The sequence below is a fragment of the Pinus tabuliformis genome, chromosome 8 (genome assembly GCF_031772625.1).
Source record: "Pinus tabuliformis cultivar Carrire ecotype Pingquan chromosome 8, CPIR1, whole genome shotgun sequence".
NCBI classification, from domain to species: Eukaryota; Viridiplantae; Streptophyta; class Pinopsida; order Pinales; family Pinaceae; genus Pinus; species Pinus tabuliformis.
Genome location: NC_142294.1, coordinates 188,929,627 through 188,952,701, shown reverse-complemented (window position 1 = coordinate 188,952,701; position 23,075 = coordinate 188,929,627).

Genomic DNA, 23,075 nt, shown 5'->3' with positions numbered 1-23,075 from the left:
CCCTTTTCTTCTCAGTAGGTTCATCCTTGCCTCTTAATGTCCCTATTGAGGTGAAATTTTCTTCTACCTCAAGAGCATCAAGTTGGATTTGATTTAAGGTGCAAGATTTCCTTTCTCTTAGGGTAAAACAAATACTATGCGAGAAGCAGCTTGAGGAGGCTTTATCTTACCAGGAACGTTATTATACTTCTTATTGAACCTTTTTATGCATTCTCAAATATCCTCTTTTGGCTTCTTCATTATAGCATTGAACTTTGTAAGGACATACTCAAGATTTCTCTTTTCACCCCACTTTTGTGTGAAAGAGTTTTTGAGTTCCTCCCAAGTAGTGATGGAGGCATTAGGAAGTGATTTAAACAATTTTATGGCTTCTCCATCAAGGTATTGTATAAAAAGTCTCAGGACCACATCCAGTTGTTCTACATTTAGATTCTCAGCAAAAGCACAAAAGGTTTCAATGTGTTTCTATGTAGTTTTTTCATCCTCCCCATTGAACCTAGGAAAATCTTTAGGTAGTCTTGAGGCATACCACTTAGGGGTTGGAGTAAATAAATAGGGGAATTTTTATTTAGTAAAAAACTTGGAATAACCATCTGAATTAATGGAGGGGGATTGAGATTTTCCATAGGAACTTGGGTCAAAACCACAGTGGTTGGAGTGGATAGACTGAGAGCAGGGTATGTAAGGATATTAGGAGTAAAGTCTAAGTAGTGAATGATAGCGTGTTTGGAGCTGGATGAGGACGATTCATAAAATGATGAGATAGTAGCATAGTTAATGGGAGTTTTCTCCTTCCAGACTCTCCTGAAAATTAATTTATCTGGGTCAGATACAGATGGGGTTTTATGCTGAGAGGTATCTGAGCAAGTGTGAGACTTTCTAAAATCCAGGATGATAAATGATAATGAGATATGTGGAGTCGCCAAGTTGATGAGGATGAAATGAAAACATACTTACTCACCTACACAAAGAGTGCTTAACTTGTCATGTCCTAGGGGGCAAATCCTTCAATACATTCCCCGACAATGGCGCCAAAATATGTTGTCGCTTTCAGAGATAGTCTTGGATTGCCTACAAGACCAGTGCCTAAAACATCTAGATTGTGTGTGTCTCATATGATTCTCAGGACACTGGAGACATCACATATATTTTTTTCATTTATATTCATATATATAATAAACAACATGGGTTGGTTCATTCATCTAAAGGCATAAGCCATGTATTTCTGGTACTTATTCACATATACAACTCATAGAAATATATGCATAAACTAGTGGAGGCCGAGCAGTTCAAGGACCTACAATTTAATAATCTTTGGCATAACAATGGAAGAAGATAAGGAGATCTAAGAATTCTCCACTCATCAAGTAGAGCTTGAAGCATCAAGAATTCCACACTTACCTGAGTTAAAGGTAGACATAATGGATGAAAGAGGATTGGGTGCGATGATTCATGGAGTGAAATTTTAAAGATATAATCTCAAAGATCCATATAGGCACGTGCATTAACGAGTCAATACAAATAAATGTGTAAGAACGTATGAGACATTTCTAGTAGCTACGATTACATGAAATCAGAGCGGAAACATGAACATAATGGAATTTAAACAGAGGGGTAACATACAATAGTACTAGAAGGAAACATATTGTAGTACTCGAAGGTAACATACTATAGTACTCGAAGGAGGAATCACCACCATTTCCTTAATATTCTGAAAGATGCATATTATAAAATCATACCGTTTCAAAAATAACATGTAGTTCTTTCTTTAGGATTTTGAACTTGTGTGAAGTGTTGCTTCCCAATAGTTATCTAGAGAGGGGAACATTGAACAGTAATTACAAAAAAATATCTCAGCCAAGCCTCGGCTGTCAGATCAACTAGCTGTCTTAGCTTAGGATAGCTCTGTGGCCCAAAAATGACTACAAAAGATTAATAGCTTCATTAAATTGTGACACATTACATGATAGCAAAACAAGTCAACAATTAGATGAAAAGAATAGAAAAATATCTCCTTGCCCATCCCTGGGATCGCATTTGATTGGGTGACTGATTTTTCATGATCTTCCTTCTCTGGTACTGGGCTGGTTTGAGTTGCTTCTTACTTTACTACTTGAATCACTCGTTCTGCAGAGCTGAGAGTTGTTTGGTTGTGAGTTTCATGTCACGGTAGAACAATAGAGGTCATATTGGTAGTACTTCATCTTCCCTCTATATGGACCTCCATGCTAAATCATCAAGTCCCCCTCAGCTTCTATACATTCATTTACTCATAGCAGGCCTAGGTGTGTTACAATCAAGTTCATTTACCCTGTCTGTTGACCCTTTTTTCTTATCACGAGGAGATTTATGAGGTCAGCCCATGCTAACTTCTGAATACTCCATGTCCTTCTTAAATGTTTCAATTTCCAACCCATTGCATCTTTAAAGCCATGTGTTCAATTATCAGGCAGTTATTACCTCATGACTTTTGTATTAAAATACCTCACAGAATGGTGCATTTTGATCCACTTTAGCCCCTTTTTCTTTGAGTCCCTTTTCTTTCATATGACCGGGGTATATGACCAGGCACTTAGTCCTCGGGTGCTAGGACATTTGGACTCCCCTCTGGGGGTATTTTTCCTTTGTTACATTTTCCAAGGCATTCTTAGTGCTTTAACGCTAGAGGCCTATATCTCAGTGATTTTAATGTTATTGGTGTTTGGCGGTTTCATGACATTGTATTCATTTGTATGCTTTGATACTTCTGATCACTGATATGCGAGATCGCCTTTCTTGCTTAGCTCTTGGTTCCTTGTTCTTCTCATGTCCATTGGCTAGATCGCTTATTGTAGGTTCACAATTAGCATATTCCTTATGATGCATAATGCGCTGCTACCCCTGATTTCCGATTTCCAATTTTGACATCATCAGTGCCATGTGTCGCTTCCTGAGGGGTGACACGTGTCACTTGGAGATGCCCCCATATGTCCCTTGAAAGTGCCAGATCAGCATGCCATGTGTCCTTCGTACTGCCATGTCATGGTGACATCAATTCCACCATGTCTTTACCAGATAAATAATAGTCTGCCACGTGGCCCCATGAGAAAAGGTTCACCTGTCCCTTTTTTTCGTTGATTTCCTTTACAGATCATTTGTTACCTTTCATAGTGATTTAAACTTATCAACATATTCCTCCCATGATTTCTTAAGAGTGGTCAGTTGAAATCACCAATTGCCCATTTGCAATATGTTTGGGTAGTTGCGATCGTCGATATGTCGCATGGCTATGAAGTGTGATCACTGATATGTGAGACCGCCAATGCACCATACAAGACCTCCAGTCTCTGATTTGCGATATCGACGATCACTCCATTGTTGGTTTTCTCTACCCTCCCCTACTACTACTTTTAGGAAACTCCAATTCTGATTTGTGACATGCTTCCAAACCTCCAATATGTTCTTCTTTCTTTCCTTTTAAAGGCAACAAAACCCCCGAACTTCAATTGGCCATATCTTCTGATCCAAAAGTCCATTTTTGGACTTCTACATATCGTTACAAATCTCGTTCTGAGGAATATGCAATGGAGAGGGTCCAATTTAGCTTTGAGTGCTTCTACAGTTTGGGAGATGACTACAAGATTTTATCCCCTTTTTCACCCTTTTGACAACTAAAAACAAATTTCGCATAGGGTGACAACATGACAAAAACCATAAGTGTGTGATAAGACCAATGGAGTTTGAACACCCTAATGGATTTTGATCGAAGTTGTGAAACCTTAACATAGGCATGTGTATTCCACAAAGAATTTTTAATACCTATTGCTCAGGAATACATGTTGCACACAAGCATGAATTGTTGTAAGGCCTTAAGATTTTCATTGGGCATATATGTAGTGCAGTGGCACATGGAGTCATAAAGTTACAGACTCGACCACTTGGATAGGTACCAGGGTGTTGTTGTACTATGAAACAACTGCCCCATTTATATATAGAGATAGCTAATGTTAGACATATGAATGGGGATCCTTTTAAAAGTTTCTAGTCTTTAAAAAATAAATCTTAACTCTAAAAAAATGCCTTAAAAACTCTTAGAACGACCCAAGTTTAGATCCCCATTGCAAATCCCAAATCGCATTTTTCAATGTGATCATCATAAACACCTTAAATAAATTGTGATATGCGATCAAACCTCTCGCTGCAACATACCGAGCAAAACCCTAATCGCAATTACATGTCACAAAATTCGCAAGTAAATAAGACCTGCCACAATGTCATCCGCCAACAATTTGCGAAATGCGATATTGTGATATTCGCAATATCACTTCGCATCATAAGCAGGTAATGCTATATAACATTGTTTTAAGAAATGTGATGTGCGAATCAAGTAGCAAGCGTGGGAACTAACTGTGTTTTAAATATAATAATTAATGATTTGACAGGGTAATTAATGTTTAACGGCTTGAGGAGAGGTAATTTTTTTCCAAGTTATGGCTAGTTAATGCTGAGTAACTTATTTAAAATCCTCCTACAATTCAAAGTCTTTTCACAAATATTTCAGCCTTAATTGCCCAATATGGTCTGCGTTGATATATCTCGTCCTTTTCAGGCAAGCTACAAAATATATGTCATTGCGGAAGGTGATGCAAAAATAAAAGAAGCTGAGCATTGCAGAGTCTGAGCTTATCGAAATGTCTCCTATATTCTCTGATACGGTTTGTGGCATTGATGGGGGAGCAGCAGCTTGGGAGGTCAAATACAATAGGCTTGAGAATGAGCATCCCAAGATTACTATCACAAGAGTAACAACTGACTCAATAAGACCTTTGGGACTCCAATTCAAGGATGCTGCATGTTCTTTCCTTCTTAGAATAGGAGCAAGAGAAAAAATCCTCCCATACACTAATATGATTAGGTGGGTGGTGGAAAACCTCACCATTGAGGATAGGAAATTCAAGAATTCGAGAATGGAACTCATGGGGTCATTCAGAGCAAAGGACCTAAAACAAATGTACCATATACCTGACCTTCAAGATATATAAGATAAGACATACATGGAAAACTTCACAAAGAAGAACGAAGAACCCCTCAAGATGATTCAGGGATGGAGAGTATTGGAGAACAAGTTCAAATTTGATAAATCAGGTATGTATCCTATAACTTCTTTGGCAAACCCCTGCAAATATGCAGTTGCTATGTTATGTAGACTATACGGGTTACTCAATAATGATAAGTTTTCCATAGAATGGATTCGTCTGATTGATTCCTATGTTGATTCCCACATTATGAATTGGACCACCATCATCACCGAATATCAACAGAAGAGATCCTCCTCTCCGGAGAACCTTCCTATGTTCTATTTTAGTGGCTACATTATGGACACCATCTGTTTCTATACTAAATTTACAATCATGGGTTGGAAATGGACCTTGCATGACCCCTAACCTATCCATCTCAGCCATAAGAAAATTTTGGAATCCCATTATATACCCCATTTCTATAAAATATGTCATGTTGTTATTTTTCCACTGCATCAATTAATTTTCAATAAGAAAGCCCCAAGGTTTTCCCAAGAAGCCATTACAGACCTTTTGGCTATTGGCAAATATTTTGTTGAAGAATGGTTCACCTACATTAGGGTGTTTGGTAGCACAACAGACCCACATGTCCTCCCTTTGTATGTTTCTGATAAATTGTTAGCAAGAGAAATAGCCCACCAAACTGTGGGAAACAGCCTAACCAAAGTTCTCAAAGAAAGCAAGAAGTTATTATGTCCATATTTTCCTATTAGGTGTGGGTCTTTTTCTTTAGCAAATTCTAATCATGCAATAAAAGAATCAATAAGCTTGGAAGGTCTCAAGCTCCATATTTTTCCTAAAAGGCAATTTAATCCAGACAAAATAGCATATAACATCACCACTTTGGTAAAGATAAAGCCTTATAGCCATGAGGCTAATAATTTTGAAGGCCTTTTACAGTCGGCTCAATCCTTCAAACAATCATTCAAATGGGCCAGGAAAAATCTGAGTCCTGGAGATTTTGAGACCATTCAGGAGTTTAGAAACAAACGGCCTGAGGTGATCCCACTGCATTTGTTGAAAATCGAACACAAGCCTACTCCCATTGTGACTGTCAACAGCGAGGCACCTGATTCTCACATAGAGTCTCATGTAGATACAGGGAAAGCACTGAACATAGAGAAGGCCCAAGACATCGAGACTCCTGCAGAATCCAGTAGGAAATCAGCCGAAAAGCAAGGTATGAGTACCCCACCCAAAGATATTGTTTTGGAGATCAAAAGAAGTAGTTCGGAGCAGGAGTGGGATCAATTCAATAAGAAACTACAAGACACTCCCAAGAAAATGGATGCCCAAGAAACTACGAAGTATCAAACTCCTCTACATGTTCAGAAGAATATAGATACTGAACTGATGGATGAGCAAGCGACGACATCTCAGCAGACTGAATTCATCCTTGCTCTGCCCACATCAGAAATTGTCTTGAAGGTGAATGAAATCCCTCCTCTTGACATGTTCTACAGCCCACTATACAATGCCGTAGTAACGAGACAGAGGAAAAGGAGAAGGATTGAAACACCTGAACTCCCACCTGGGAATGAGAAAATGGACATAGTTTGGAAGGACGTCCCTTCCAACCTAGCTAGAAACTTGACTAGATTGTCACAGTTTACAAGAGCATATGCAACTGCTACAATGGAAAAAGCTACCAAAATATCTCTTTTGTTGAAATAAAAAGAAGAAAATATTGCACAGCTCAAGCAATAGCTCGAAACAGAGAGGGAAAGTGTGAATAGGCAGGCTGCTGAGCAGCTGGCCCAATTGTAATAGAGCATAGAGGTGTTGAAAATAAGCCAAGAAGTAGACATGTCGACCAAAACTATGCAACTCCAAGACTTGCAACAAGCCATGGAAAGATATAAGGATGTTCCTACTGTCGAGGAATTCATCAAATAGGCACTAGAGCTTAATTCTCTCTTATTGAAGCAGCCAGAACAATTTTTCCAAAAGATGTCACATATCACTCCCTATCTGATCACTAGTGACTAGCTAATAGATAAAGTGATTAATCGGAGAACTGATTTTACTGATCTGAACACCAAAATCTCAGAGTTCATTGAATGGCAAGAAACATAAGAGGGGAGAAAATCCAATCTGCCTAAGATTGAGGAGACACACAAGGACATTATTTTCATGGATTGGGATGCAAGGATCAAACAAGCTGAACTAGTAGTGGCAAGAGTAGCCAGGGTCTCAAAGAATATAGTTAAGGCGGTAGACCATACTTTGTTTCCCACTAACTTGGTGAAAGAAGGCAACTCGAAAGAACTGCTCGATTTGAATGACTTGCATAATAGATGGAAGGGAAGAGCAGAAAATCAAATGGAAGAAATTGAAAAATTGGCAAAGAGTGATTGGGAGTCATATTGGCACTTCCTCGTTAAGCCACACAGTCAAATCACGACCCTTAACTTCTCTCTCCATTCAACGCATTGGATGTTGCCACCTGTCACAGATGCAAGTTTCGCAGGATAGGTCATAACACATTTTGGGGCACCTCATCAAGTCAAACGGGTGGCCGATATATGTGATTTGAAGGAGAAGCTGGCAGACAAAAAATCACCATCATAGCCTCTGCTCATCAAGCCATTGTTTATTTTTGGAGTTAGTTAACTAGTTAGGAGGAAGGTTGTTTGAAACCTCCTCAATTTTTTATATAATCTATTTTTGAACATTAGTTAGAATAGTATTTATACCCTTCTCATGTATTTACAGAAGGTTCAAGAATTTTATCAAAAAACATTTGCAATGGTGAAATTATGGAACATGATCGTTTATTTTAAATATCAAACTACTTTCCTTTGTTTATGCACTTTTGTATACTTGGAAGATAATTTGATCTGAAGAAGGAGTTGCTATATGTCATTAGTCAAATGAGAAGAACTTCACATATATGGTACTTCTATCTTATGTGATTATCCCTGTTTCTATTTAATTAGTGACAACACTTTATTTTCATGATTTGTACATGAGATATCTTTTTCTATTAAAGCATTAATTGCACTATTGTATGATGCCTAGCTAAAATTATTTATTTTCATATATAAATATCATCATATATGCGATATAGTTTATACATTTCTTTCACTAACTATTTAGTCAAAGAAATTATCTTTACACGTTATCATCCTTGTTTTATGCATGATTGATCTTTATTATCATAGTAAAAGTAGATATCTTTGTAGATCGCATATTATACAGAAATACTCGGGTTTATATTAGATTAAGTTAGTTAGATATTTGTGTCATATGATAGGTCATTCGAGTTATCGTTATTCTATTGTAATCACTCGTAAACCACCCACTCTCATTTTAAAACCCATACTAGGAAACTGGTCCCATTATCCCGAATCAGAGCCACCACTTTAAATAGAAAAGGAGTTGTCTTAAGATCTGGATCAAGTGGTTATCCCCCATGTTGGAGCAGTAGAAATCTGAGGCTTCAACACTTTGGTGCTAGAAGGAGGGCATCCGAATATGAATGGAATATCAATCTAAATATCAATTGAGAAACATTAGTAAGAGTCAAAACCCCTCCACCACTTCTACACCTTCTAGATCTCGTTCAAAATCTCTGGATCAAAAATCTGAAGTTGTAGAAACATCTCCCTCGTCTCCTGAAGTAGTAAGACAACTACCTTCTCTAGATTACACTCTCGAGTCTCCCGAAGTCCATTCTTTGATATATAAATTGGAACAAATATCCATTTCTATCGAGAAATGAGAGAGGCCCGAAGCTTCTAAAGAAAGTGTTGCTTCCTTATTACGAGATATTGGTGTATTAACTAGATTGCAAAGTGAAAAGTTTGGAGTAACTCCTTTTGAGTTTCCCATCCCTCCACAACGTAGGAAATTTATTACATCAAGATCTAAATCATATATTAGCGAGATCACATCATCCTTCCATCCATTCACTTCTCTATCTATTTCTACTCAATTAACTGCTTTCCAACTATCCACTTCTCCAACTAGTACTGCTACTAGTAGTACTAGCCCAGTAGTAAATTCTTTGCCATCTATAACTACTTCTAGACCAGTCTTCCCATCTTTTTAGTCTCCAACTCAAGCTATTGCCAATCAACCTACTCAAAATTAGACAAATCCTGGTGCTATTCTGGTTGCTAATCCAAATTTTCTCCCAGCAAAACCAGAAAAATGGTTACCTAAGTAAAATCTTGATGATGGTCTTCTAGCTGAATAACATCTAGATAACTTTATGTTAGCCATGAATCTTAATGGAGTTGCACATGAAGATGTTGTGATCAGACTGTTTCCTTATACTTTCTAAGGATCTACTAGATCTTGGTATTTTTCCCTTCCAGCAGGTTCAATAAGAGACTAGGATACTTTTGAAGAAGTATTTCTTGCAAATTTTGGTGATGACAGGACCATTGCATCCATAACCAATGATCTTTCTAACTTAAAAGAAAATTCGGATGAAAGGATCAAAGACTTCAACTCCAGATTTAACAAGTTATTCAACAAAATCCCAACTGCCTCAAAACTTGTAGTAGATGTACAAATCGAATGGTACATATCCTCTATTCCTTGTAATATTGAAATTTTTGTAGATAGAGCCAATAAGGCTACCCTTGTAGAAAACATGAAAGAAGCTCTGTCTATAGAAGAAAGGATTATTGCTTTAGAAAATAGATCACATACAGATGAAAGGAATTCAAAGAAAGTAACATTTAAGGATGATTCCAAAAAGAAAACTTCAAAGGACTCTTTCAATCTTGAAGGCCTTCAGAAAGTATTAAAAACCATGTCCAATGAAATGTCGAAATCAAGAAGTAGTTTGCAGAATCCTCTGCTCCGAGGAAACCTTTTTGCTCATTTAAAAGAAACCCTTCTTCTGCATCACAACCACTGAATATTATTTCAAATGTTGAATCTGATCCAAGGGCAAAAGAAGACTCACCAGCTAAAGAGGAAGTCGAAATGGAAGAAGAGGTTGAATTAAATGGAATGTGGGATTTCATTCTCCCAACTGAAGAAGAAGCATAAGCTATGCCAGTAACTACAAGAAGTAAAAACTCTCCTGATATGTCTATCAAAAATCAGAAACAATAAGTAAGAAATCTAAGACTAGTCAAACTGACCCTATTCCACTAGATCCTCCAAATGATTCCAAAACATTGGTAATCTTCGATACAGTGGAATACAACATAGTCAAAGATATGAAAAAGACGAGAGAAAACATTACTTGGAATGAACTCATGAAACTCAAGAAACAATAGAAAATTCTATTAAGAGAATTAAACACAGTTCCTGTATCCCCTCTACCATCTGTTGTAGTTACTCAAGCTGCTTACGATATGGGAAAACCTCCCTCATCTTCAAACAAAGTAAATCCAACAGATTTAGTCCAGATAGGTGATAGGTCTATCTCTCATACTCCTCCATTTCTTCTTACTTATGATATTTTCAACAGAAAATTCCATAATTTCCTTGTTGATTCAGGCGCCTCTTCCAATATTATGCCAAGAACCGTGTGCACCAAATTGAATATTACACCTCAAAAATCTGCAATACACATAGTTCAATTGGATAGGACAAAATTAGAGGTACTTGGAGAAATTGTATCGGTTTCAATTAGGCTTTCCTCTAATCAAAAAGTTTCACAAATAATCGATATTGTAGTGGTTGATATCCCTAAATTTTATGGTTTAATTCTAAGAAGGGATTGGTCTAAAAAGTTGCACGGATACTTCGCAACTGATTGGTCTCACATGTGGCTACCACACAATGATAAATCAAATCAAATTAGAGTAGACTGAGAAAAATTCATGAAATACATAGTCACTGATCTTGAGGGAAGTAATGAACGTATTCCCTTCACCAATAATATCATTGGTAATTACTCAGTTGAGTCATTTTTAGGATCTTTTAATGCTCAAAGTTCCCCTTTTCTGAATGATGTTGTAGTGTCTCAAATAGAGAATTTTTCACAAACAAATGCTTCAAAGTGTGTTAATATAGTAGATAAAATTGTAGATAATTCATTATTTTGGACTCTTTATTTTGATGGTTCCAAATCTAAAGATGGTGCAGGTGCAGGATATATTTTAATCAACCCGCAAGGAGAGAAAACCATGTTAGCCTACATACTTGAATTTCAATGCACCAACAATATCGTGGAATATGAAGAATTCATTCAAGGGTTATATAAAGCCATTGGCCTTAATGTCAAATATTTGCAAGTATATGGGGATTATGAAATAATTGTTAAACAGGTAAGAAATACAATTCATTGTGTGTCTGGGCACCTTAAACGTTATCAATCTCTTGCCCAGAATCTTACTTCTCATTTCATTGCTTTTAACATTTCTTCAGTTCCCAGATTGGAAAATGCAAGTGTTGACTTACTTGCTAATGTGGCATCCAAGCTTATACCTTTTGAAGAATTTAGTCTGGGCAGATTTTCAATAGAGTTAACTTTTATGCCATCCATTCCCAATAATGTGACAAATTGGAGAGTGTCTACTAATGATGCAGATATAATCAATTTCCTTACATTGGAAGGGTCTTATGAGGAAGAGACCATAGATGAACATGAGAATGATCTACAAATCAACCATAAACAAGATCAAAACCCAATTCTGAAGTCTGTAGTTAATATGGAAGATCTCTATGATTTAAAGGATAGATTCAAGAAAACTACCACTCCAAAAATCAGATTTCCACTCTGAGATTGAAGTGGTAAACCTAGGGTCAACTGAAAAACCTCAAAATGTCAACCTAGGTCTTGGTTTATCATCTGAAGAAAGGATATCATTCATTAAGTTGTTAAAAACGTATAAATGTGTCTTTTCCTAGGATTATGCAGATCTCAATACCTATGATACCTCTGTAATTCAACATACCATACCAATGACTTGAAATGAAAAGCTAGTATAAGAGAAGCTTAGGAAAATTCACCTAAACCTTGAAAGTCAAATCAAATTTGAATTGAACAAGCTCGTCAAAGCCAAAATAACCTTTCCTGTTAGACACTCAAAATGGGTATCAAATATGGTCCCTGTAAGGGAAAAGAATGGTGATATTAGGATTTGTATTGATTTTAGAAATATAAATAGAGCTTGTCAAAAGGATAACTTTCCTCTTCCTTCTATGGAGAAAATATTGCAATCAGTTGCAGGTTCCAAATTAATGTCTTTTCTCGATGGATTTTCAGGATACAATCAAAATTTTGAACATCTAGATGACAAATTAAAGAAAACATTCAGGACCAAGTGGGGAACATACACTTATCAAAAGATGCCTTTCGGACACATAAACGCAGGTGCTACACTTCAATGTGCTATGGATATTTCTTTCAAAGGTCCGATTAATATTTCAGTAGTTATTTACCTAGATGACATCACAATCTATTCTAAGGATAGAAACAATCATTTAAATGACTTGAAGCATATTTTTGAAAGATATAAGAAATATGGCATTTCCTTAAATCCAAAAAAATCTTATTTTTCTTTACCATAAGGAAAACTCCTTGGATTTATAGTGACTAAGAAAGGGATTTACATCAATCCTGATAGAGTCCAAGAGATTGAAAAAATTCCTCTTCCACATAACAAAAAGACCATGCAATCATTCCTAGGCCAAATTAATTTTGTAAAAAGATTTGTTCCATATTTTTCACAGATTGTCCTACCCCTTTAGGCAATGATAAGAAAAAACGTAGTCTTCAAGTGGGGTAAAGATGAAAGAGAATCATTTGACTTGATTAAAAAGGCCATTATCAATGAGCCTTCTTTAAAAACCCATGACTTTCTCAAACCTTTTGTGTTGTACACTTTTTCATCCAATACATCATATGCAACAACTTTAACACAGCTGGATGAACAAAATATCGAGGCACCCCATCTCTTTTTTCAGCTCTAACTTGCAAGGTGCCGAGTTAAATTATTCAGCTGTTGAGAAACATGATTTTGTTGTTTTTAAAACCTTGAAACATTTCAGACCTTTTCTTCTTAAAACCGATACAAAAATAGTAGTACCTTATCCTGTAGTAAGGAAATTATTGATTCAAGGAGAAGCAGGGGAGAAAAGAGCCTATTGGGTTACTACGCTTCAATAGTATGATGTAGAAATCCATCCAGCTAAAATTGTTAGGGGCCAAGGTTTTTGCAGGATGTTGACCGGAGCTTCTCAACTATCAGCAGAAGAAGGCCAACGTAATGAAGTGCAGATATTAGAGGTAAGCCTCAATGATGCACAATCGCAATATGTTGATTTGATGTTTTATTTGAAGAATGGATATGCCCCTATGCATCTCAATTATAAAACAAAGTGTGCTTTAAGGTTGAAATCAAATCATTATGAATTAATCAATGATGTATTGTTTAGAAAAATTATGATTCAATATTGTTAAGATGCCTAGAAAAACCTGAAGCTGAAAAGGACATGCAAGAATTGCATGATGGACCAGCTGGAGGACATTTTAGAGGAAATGCCACAGCTCACAAAATCCTCCATGCATGTTATTATTGGCCAACACTATTCAAGGATGTGCATGAATATGCAAGAAAGTGTAAAACCTATCCAACTGCAGCTGGAAGAGAAAAGAGGCCAACATTCCCTTTGCAACTAGTGAACATCCAACAACCATTCGAACAATGGGGACTAGATATAATTGGTGAGATTGTTCCTAACTCTACGAAACAGAGCAAATACATCCTTACATTTACTGATTATTTTACAAAATGGGTGGAATCTATCCCCCTAAAGATAGCTAATACCAAAAGAATTATGAACTTCATTGATCAGTACATAATTACCAGGTTTGGCTTACCCACAACTTTAATGTTTGATAATGCATCTTATTTCTCTGGAAATAAAATGGTAGAATTTTATTTGAAGAGAGCTTTTAAATTAAAGTATTCAGCCAACTATTATCCACAAGGTAATGGACTAGCAGAATCGATGAACAAAAACCTCATCAGAATCATCAAAAGGAATATTGACCAAAATCATAGGAATTGGCACAAAGTATTGACATTTTCTCTTTGGGCAGATAGAATTACACATAAGGCCTCCATTGGTTCTTCTCCTTTTGCTTTAGTTTATGGAAAATAAGTTGTTCTCCCCACAAGCATAGAAATTCCATCTCTTGCCCTAGTCAAATTCATCGATGAAAACCCTTCCTCATCCCTGCAAGCAAGACAATTCCAGATTCTTAAACTCGAGGAAGAACAAGAAAAGGCTAAAGCAACCCACTTCCATCATCAACAATTAGTCAAATCCTTTTTTGATACAACCTCTACCAGTCATAAAACTTTTGAATTAGGTGATCTAGTTTTGAAATGGGACAAAGCACATGAGGAAAAATGTAAACATACCAAATTCCAAGGACTATGGCTTGGCCCTTTCCAAGTCATTATCAAAATTGGCCAATCAACATTTCTTTTATAAGACTTATCAAGAAGGACAAATTCCTTGCTCGTTAATGGGAAAATTCTAAAAAAATAGTTTTCCTAGAAGATAACCTCTTCCAATTTTGTAGCATGTCCCCTTTAAAAGTCTTATGAAAATAAAAGTTAAGCAGTATTTACTTTTGGTTTTTCAAAATAAAATCTTTGATAATATTTTTTATTTTTCGCTTCTATAAGTATGAAAACTTAAAGAAATAATTAGGACATTTGAGTATCAAAGTAAGCTTGAATTCTTTGGAAAAACTTGATCTTACTAAAACATTTATTCTATGAACAAACCCTTACCTTTACAAAGTATAGATGTGTCATTATTGGTTAAGAAAAGAATCTTTAACCTAGTAAGGAATTTCTATAGATCAGTAACTTAAAACTCTATCATTATCATCCAAAACTCTTAAATGAGCCAATGATTTACCCCATCTGATAAAACCTTCCTTTTTCATAGTGTAATTCTAAAATATAAAATACTTCAAAGATAATAAGTCTCATTACAAGCTTGTTTACCATGATCATAGGGAAATAATTAAACTGATATTACCAAAACTGCATACCAAAACAAGGTAATAGCCAATGATCTAATCAATCAAAGGACAAGGGGTCTCATCAAGAGCCAGCTTATTCAGTTTAGTTACAGCTAGTGAGTGGCATTGTCATTAGTAGGTTAACAAGCCTAGACAATGTCTTTTAAGAAACTAAAAAGAAAAAAGACAAGATCCAAATGAGATTGGAAGCAAGCGAATATCATTTTGAATTTTGAAGATTGCTTCAGATGGGACAATAAATCATTGTTGGTTAAAATGTAACCCTGTCGAGGCTATGAATGCCTATTGGTAGCAGAGCCTCTATATGTGATAAATGAGTAAAAAACCAAAAAACTAATCTATAGGAAGGCACCTGCTATATCTCTTTAAAATCTTAATATTGATTAGTGAAGGCATTAGTATTATTATCACTATAAAGGGTAAAGTAGTTGAATAAATAGACTATTTAAGTGATTATTATCCTAAAGAAATGTTGTTTACTTTATAACTCATGTAATTATTATTCCTATAAATCTTCTTACTTTGAAAGTTCTAGAAATTTCAAAAAGCCAATAAAAGATAACTGGTTCTCCCAAGTGAATCGCCAATTGTTGTACTATGAAACAACCCCCTCGATTTATATACAGCAATAGCTAATGTGAGACATATAAATGGGGACCCTTTTTAAAATTTTATAGTCTTTAAAAAATAAATCCTAACTCTAAGAAATTGCATTAAAAAATCTTAGAGCGACCCAAGTTTAGATCCCCATCACAAATCACAAACGCATTTCTCCATGTGATCATCATAAACACCTTAAAGAAATTGTGACATGCGATCAAACCTCTCGCTACAACATACCGAGAAAAACGCCTTAAGAAATAGCAATCACATTTCATGAAAGTTGCAAGTAAATAAGACCTGCCACAATGACATCCGCCCATGATTTGCGAAATGTGATATTTTCAATCGCACTTCACATTATAATAAGGTAACGCTATATAACATTGTTTTAAGAAATGCAATGTGAGAATCAAGTGGAAAGCGTGGGAAGTAACTATGTTTTAAATATAATAATGAATGGTTTGACACAGTAATTAATGTTTAGCGGCCCAAGGAGAGGTAATGATTTTCCAAGTTATCGCTAGTTAATGCTAACTATCTCATTTGAAATCCTCCCATGATTCAAATTATTTTTAAAAATCTTGTAGCCTTAATCACCCAATATTGACTGTGCTAATATATCTCATCCATTTCAGGCAAGCTATAAAAGATATGTCATTGCAGAAGGTGATGCAGAAGCAGAAGAAGCTGAGCATTACAAAGTCTGAGCTTACAGAAATGTCTACTATATTCTCTGATTTGGTCTACAGCGTTGACGGGGGAGCAAAAACTTAGGAGGTCATATACAATAGGCTTGAGGATAAGCGTCCCAAGACTCCTGTCACAAGAGCAACAGCTAACTCAATAAGACCTTCAGGACTCCAATTCAAGGATGTTTCCTATTCTTTCCTTTGTAGAATAGGAGCAAGAGAAAAAATCCCCCATACACTTATATGATTAGGTGGGTGGTGCAAAACCTCACCATCGAGGATAGGCAATTCAAGAATTCGAGAATGGAACTCATGGTGTCATTATGAGCAGAGGACCTGAAACAAATGTACCATATACCTGACCCTCAGGATATATATGATAAGACATACGTGGCCAACTTTGCAAAGAATAACGAAGAACCATTCAAGATGATTTAGCGATGGAGAGTATTGGAGAATAAGTTAAAATTTGATAAATCAGGTACGTATGCTATAGCCTCTTTGGAAAACCCCTACGACTATGCAGTTGCTATGTTATGTATACTCTACAGGTTACCCAATAATGCTAAGTTTTTCGTATAATGGATTCCTCTTATTGATGCCTATGTTGATTCCCACATTATGAATTAGGCCATCATCCTATCCGATAACCTAGCCACCATCATCACTGAATATCGATAGAATAGATCCTCCTCTCTAGAGAACCTTACTCCATTCTATTTTAGTGCCTACATTATGGACGCCATTTGTTTCTACACTAAATTTCCAATCATGGGTTGTAAATGGACCTTGCAAGACCCCTACCCTATCCATCTCAGCCATAAGCAAATTTTGGAATCCCATTATATACCCCATTTATATAAACTACATCATGTTGTTATTTTGTCGCTGCATCAATTAATTTTCAATGAGAAAGCCCCTAGATTTTCCCAAGAAGCTGCTACAGACCTTCTGGTTATTGAAAAATATTTTGTTGAAGAATGATTCACCTACATTAGGGATTTTGGTAGCACAACAAACCCACATGTCCTCCCTTTGTATGTTTCTGATAAATTTTTAGTAAGAGAAATAGCACACCAGACCGTGGGAAAAGGCCTGACCAAAGTTCTCAAAGAAAGAAAGAAGTTATTATGGCCATGTTTTCCTATCAGGTGCAGTTCTTTTTCTTTAACAAATTTTAATCATGCGATAAAACAATCAGTAAGCCTGGAAGGTCTCGGGCTCCATACTTTGCCTGAAAGGAAATTTGATCTAGAAAAAATAGCACGTGACATCACCACTACGGTAAAGATCAAGCCTTATAACCATGAGGCTAATAATTTTGAAGACCTTTTACAGTCGTCTCAATCCTTCGAACAATCATTCAAATGGGCGAGGACAAAGTTGAGTCCTAGATATTTTGAGAGCTTTCAGGAGTTTAGAAACAAAAGGCTCGAGGTGATCCCACTACATTTATTGAAAATCGAGGACAAGCCTACTCCCAGTGTGACTATCCACAATGAGGCACCTGATTCTCGCATAGAGTCTCAAGGGATTGAACACAAAGAAGGCCCAAGACATTGAGACTACTGCAAAATCCAGTAGGAAATCAACCAAAAATCAAGGTATGAGTACCCCACCCAAAGATTTTGTTTCGGAGATCAAAAGCAGTAGTCTAGAGTAGGAGTGGGATCAATTAAATAACAAACTATAAGACACTCCCAAGACAATAGATGCCCAGGAAACTATGGAGTATCAAACTCCTCTATATGTTCAGAAGAATATAGACTCTGAACCAATGGATGAGCAAGTGATGACGTCTTAGCGAACTGAAATCATCCCGCTCTGCCCACACCAGAAATTGTCTTGAAGGTGACTGAAATCCATCCTCTTGACATGTTCTACAGCTCGCTACACAAGGTTGTAGTAAGGAGACAGAGGGAAAGGAGAAGGATTGAAACACCTGAAATCCCACCTGGGAATGAGCAAATGGACATAGTTTGGAAGGATGTCCCTTTCAACCCAGCTAAAAGCTTGAGTAGATTGTCATAGTTTACAGGAGCATATGCAACTGCTACCATGGACAATGCTACTAAAATATCTCTTTTGTTTAAAGAAAAAGAAGAAAAGATTGCACATCTCGAGTAGCAGCTCAAAACGGAGAGGGAAAGTGTGAACAGGCAGGCCGCTGAGCAGCTGGACCAATTGCAATAAAGCATGGAGGTGGTGAAAATAAGCCACGAAGAAGACATATCGGCCAAAAATATGCAACTCCAAGTCTTGCAACAAGCCATGGAAAGATATAAGGATGCTCCTACTATCGATGAATTCATCAAAGAGGTGCCAGAGCTTAATTCTCTCTTATTGAAGCACCAAGAACAATTTTGCCAAAATATATCACATATCGCTCCTTATCTGATCACTAGTGACCAGCTAACGGATAAATCAATTGACCAGAGAACTCAATTTACTAATCTAAACACCAAAATCTCAGATTTCATCGAATGGCAAGAAACAGAAGAGGGGAGGAAATCTAATCTGCCTAAGATTAAGGAGACACACAAGGAAATTCTTTTCATAGATTGGGATGCAAGGATCAAACAAGCCAAACTAGCAGTGGCAAGAGCAACTGGGGCGTCAAAGAATATAGCAAAGGCAGTAAACCATACTTTGTTTGCCACCAACTTGGTGAAAGAAGGCAACTCGAAAGAACTGCCCGATTTGAATGACTTGCATAACAGATGGAAGGAAAGAACGGAAACTCAAAGGGAAGAAATCTCAAAATTGGTAAAGACTAATTGGGAGTCGTATTGGCAATACCTCATCCAGTCACACAGTCAAATCATGACCCTTAACTACTCTCTCCATTCAACTCAGCAGATGTTTCCACCTCTCACATATGCAATTTTTGCAGGACAAGTTAGAACACATTTTGGGGCACCTCCTCAAGTCAAACCGATGGCTGATATATGCGATTTGAGGGAGAAGCTAGAAGACAACAAATCATCATCATACCCTCTGCTCATCAGGCCACTGTTTATTTTTGGAGTTAGTTAACTAGTTAGGAGGAAGGTTGTTTGAAACCTCCTCAAATTTTTGTATAATCTATTTTCAACATTAGTTAAAATAGTATTTATACCCTTCTCATGCATTTAGAGAAGGGTCTAGAATTTTATCAAAATTTTTTTGCAAAAAATGCACTATTGTAAGTTTGTGAATGCTTTGGTGAAATTATGGAACATGATCATTTATTTTAAATATTAGACTACTTTCCTTTTTTAATGCACTTTTGTATACATAGAATATAATTTGATCTGAAGAAGGAGTTGATCTATGTCATTAGTCAAATGAGCAAAACTTCACATATATGGTACTTCTATCTTATGTGATTATCCTTGTTTATGTTTAATTAGTTACAACACTTTATTTTCATGAATTCTATATGATATATCTTTTTATGTTAAAGCATTAATTTAACTATTGTATGATGCCTAGCTGAGATTAATTATTTTCATATATAAATATCATCATATATGCGATATAGTTTATACATTTCTTTGACTAACTATTTAGTCAAAGAAATTATATTTACACGTTATCATCTTTGTTTTATGCGTGATTGACATTTATTATCACATGTCAAAGCAGGTATCTTTGTAGATCACATAATATAAAGAAATGTCTGGGTTTATATTAGATTAAGTTAGCTAGAGATTTGCATGATAGAATAGGTCATTCGAGTTATCATTATTTTATTGCAATCACTCGTAAACCAGCCACTCTCATTTTAAAACCCATACTGGGAAACTGGTCCCATTATCCCCAGTTGAAGCCACCACTTTAAACGGAAAAGGAGTTGTCTTAAGGTCTGGACTAGGTGGTTATCCCCCATGTTGGAGCACCAGAAATCTAAGGCTTCAACAGGTGGGATGTGTACTAGTATCCTAGTTATAAGGGGGGAATGTTTGGTCTCGGGCAACATGGTTGAAGAATGATTGGGGTTAGGTTAATCCCCTTGAGTCAAGTTTAAGGGGGAGATTGTTAATGTATTTTAGGTAAACTTGACTTGGTCAAGTTACCAATGGTTTCTCAGGCTCTAGGTTTGTGAGAACCCATGGCTTTTCCCATGATAATCATGTGTAATATAACCTATTTAAATGTGGAACTACTAGGAAATTTCTCCTCATGACCATTGGGATCCCAACAATAGTTCCTTTAGTTGCTACCACTTCTCTAAGTTTTTTGATCCTAACAATATGGTGTTCATTATGATTAGTGTGCATTTTTTTCACTATTCTATATTTCTTGCATTCTATATATTGTATGCATAAGCAAAAAACAACAACTTCATAAATCTAGAAATCTAAGGAAATTTAACCCTCATAGTATAGATTTCATATTTTAGTATATTTTTTTATCATATCTACTGTGATGAACTATCAAATGGAATATCCATGGTTTTTTACAGATTAGGCAGCATGAACTTTGGAAAATAAGATTGAAAGGACAACTTATAGGCAAGGCCAAATGGTACTCCAAGGAAAATTTAGAGAAAATATTTCATCATCTTATTTATTAATAGAATTTGGATAACACAAGACTCTCTAAATGGAAAATTATGATATTAAATAGATCATTGTGTAATTTTTCATCTATGTTGGTCCTCTTTAGGAGGAAAATTTGGAAGAATTCACTTTCAAGCCCCACTTTAAGGGTAGGGACATGTTTGGTCATTTGGGTTTGGAAACTTCAAGGTTCAAATTGAGGCATCAAATGACACATTTTAGAGTCAAATTTTGTGAATTTATCTCCCACCCCCTCAATATTGTTCTACATAATGTAAAATTTGCAACGATGCAAAAATCACCTATATTAGAGTTTGTGTGCAAACGTTATGCCTCCCACAAGTTGACCTACCATGTTGAAAACCATTGTATGAAATGGATATCAAATTAGCCCTCATGACTCATATATGTGGAGCAAATTACATGTGGACTTTTAAAAAGACTTTGGAGATTCCAAGATCCTAACAATAATTGAGGGTTGATGCACGTAAAAACCATAATCCTATCTTGATCCAAAAAGTATCATTAAATAATTTTTCATCTATCTCGATACCTTCAAAGTGAGAAATTTGGAGGAGATGGCTTGTAGGGCCCATTTCAGTGGCAGGGACCAACTTGGAGATTTAGATTCAATTAATTCCACAATTTTGAGTGGTATCATAGTAATAGAAAAATCTAATATCTAAGGTAATAAATTGGATAGTAAATATTTCAAAAGACAATAAGATCTTTTCTGATTAACTATTCTAGTGGAATATCCATGATAGTTTACAAATCACAAATCACCACATCATATCCAACCACTAAAGTGTGTTTGATAATACCATACATCTCTCCTTCCACCCCACGAAGCACCCAAAATGATAGCAAAATATATATTGATCTCTCCTTTAAACCATCGTTCCCAAATTTCTACTAGTTTTGAAGACCATCTTAACACCTCAAATTTGAGTATAATTTCCAAATATCCCCTTCTAATGTTGTGATAATGAAATGTTAGAAACAAATACAAATTCCTTATATCTCACATAGGGAAAAATTCATAAGTTAATTTTAATCTTTGCTACAATACATATATCCCCTAACTTCATTAAAGGTGTATATGTTAAAGTCATCAAATAGTGTGATGATTCTTGATGGATTAAGGAGATGGATTATATACAAATTTAAATTGTCGAGTTTGACAAGGCATATAGCATCTAAAACAAGCTACCCTAAGGCAAAGGTTTTCTTTCATGAAAAAAGGAAAAATAGAAAATCCACTATATGGGAAGATTTGATAATAATTCCCAAGGGATGGGAAGTAGAGGCATCCAAGTGTGTAAGTCCAATGAGAAAATTGCCACACCCTTTAAGGGGTATGCTATTAAAATTTATACATACATCATTGATGATTCCTTTATGATTTTCATTTTTAGGAGATGAATAGAAGATATGAAATAGAGAATTTGTACTAGTAAAGAAAATCAATCCATATGCATAACCTAGATAATGTAAGGTAATTAAAATTTTCATAATCTCTACTAACCATGAATCAATAAATGCGATAGATAGATAATACAATGTAATTAATATTGTCCAAGTATCTACTAGCCACAAATCAATCAATGTGATAGATAAAAATAAGAAGTGAAAATGGTAGAAAACATGATTTCCTACTAAACAAGGTTTGTATTTGATCCAAAAGCGTCAACCTTCAAACAACGTATTTATGTCCAAACCTGAGAGGGGTCGTGAAATCTTCAAAAGGGGAAGGGATTTTCCTCACAAACAAATTGTACAAAACTATAATTTGTAGTGGGAATATAGGCTACTAATTTAAGCCTTGTGGGTATTTATAATAATGCCAATTAGTAGGATTAAGTATTAGTTTTTTCAGTGATTGGCCAAATGGGCCTTTTTCAATGTAGAAAGTGTAGGGTAGGAATCTAGTAGTTATGAGACAAATGTCACAATTTTGACTATTTTATTGTGATATTTTCCAACCAATGATGTTGTATATATAAAGTTTGTTTGTAGTAGTGTCAAGAGGCTTCTGTGGATTAAAGGCTCAGAAAGGAGTCAGAGATAGTGAGGAACTTGGATAGATGGATCTTGGAGTGAATAGAGAGAGAGAGAGACTCCCGTGGAGATAGGAACTCATGAGAAGGCTCAGGCTGAGAGCCCTTTATAAATTTTCACTATAAATATTTTTATCTAAGTAACA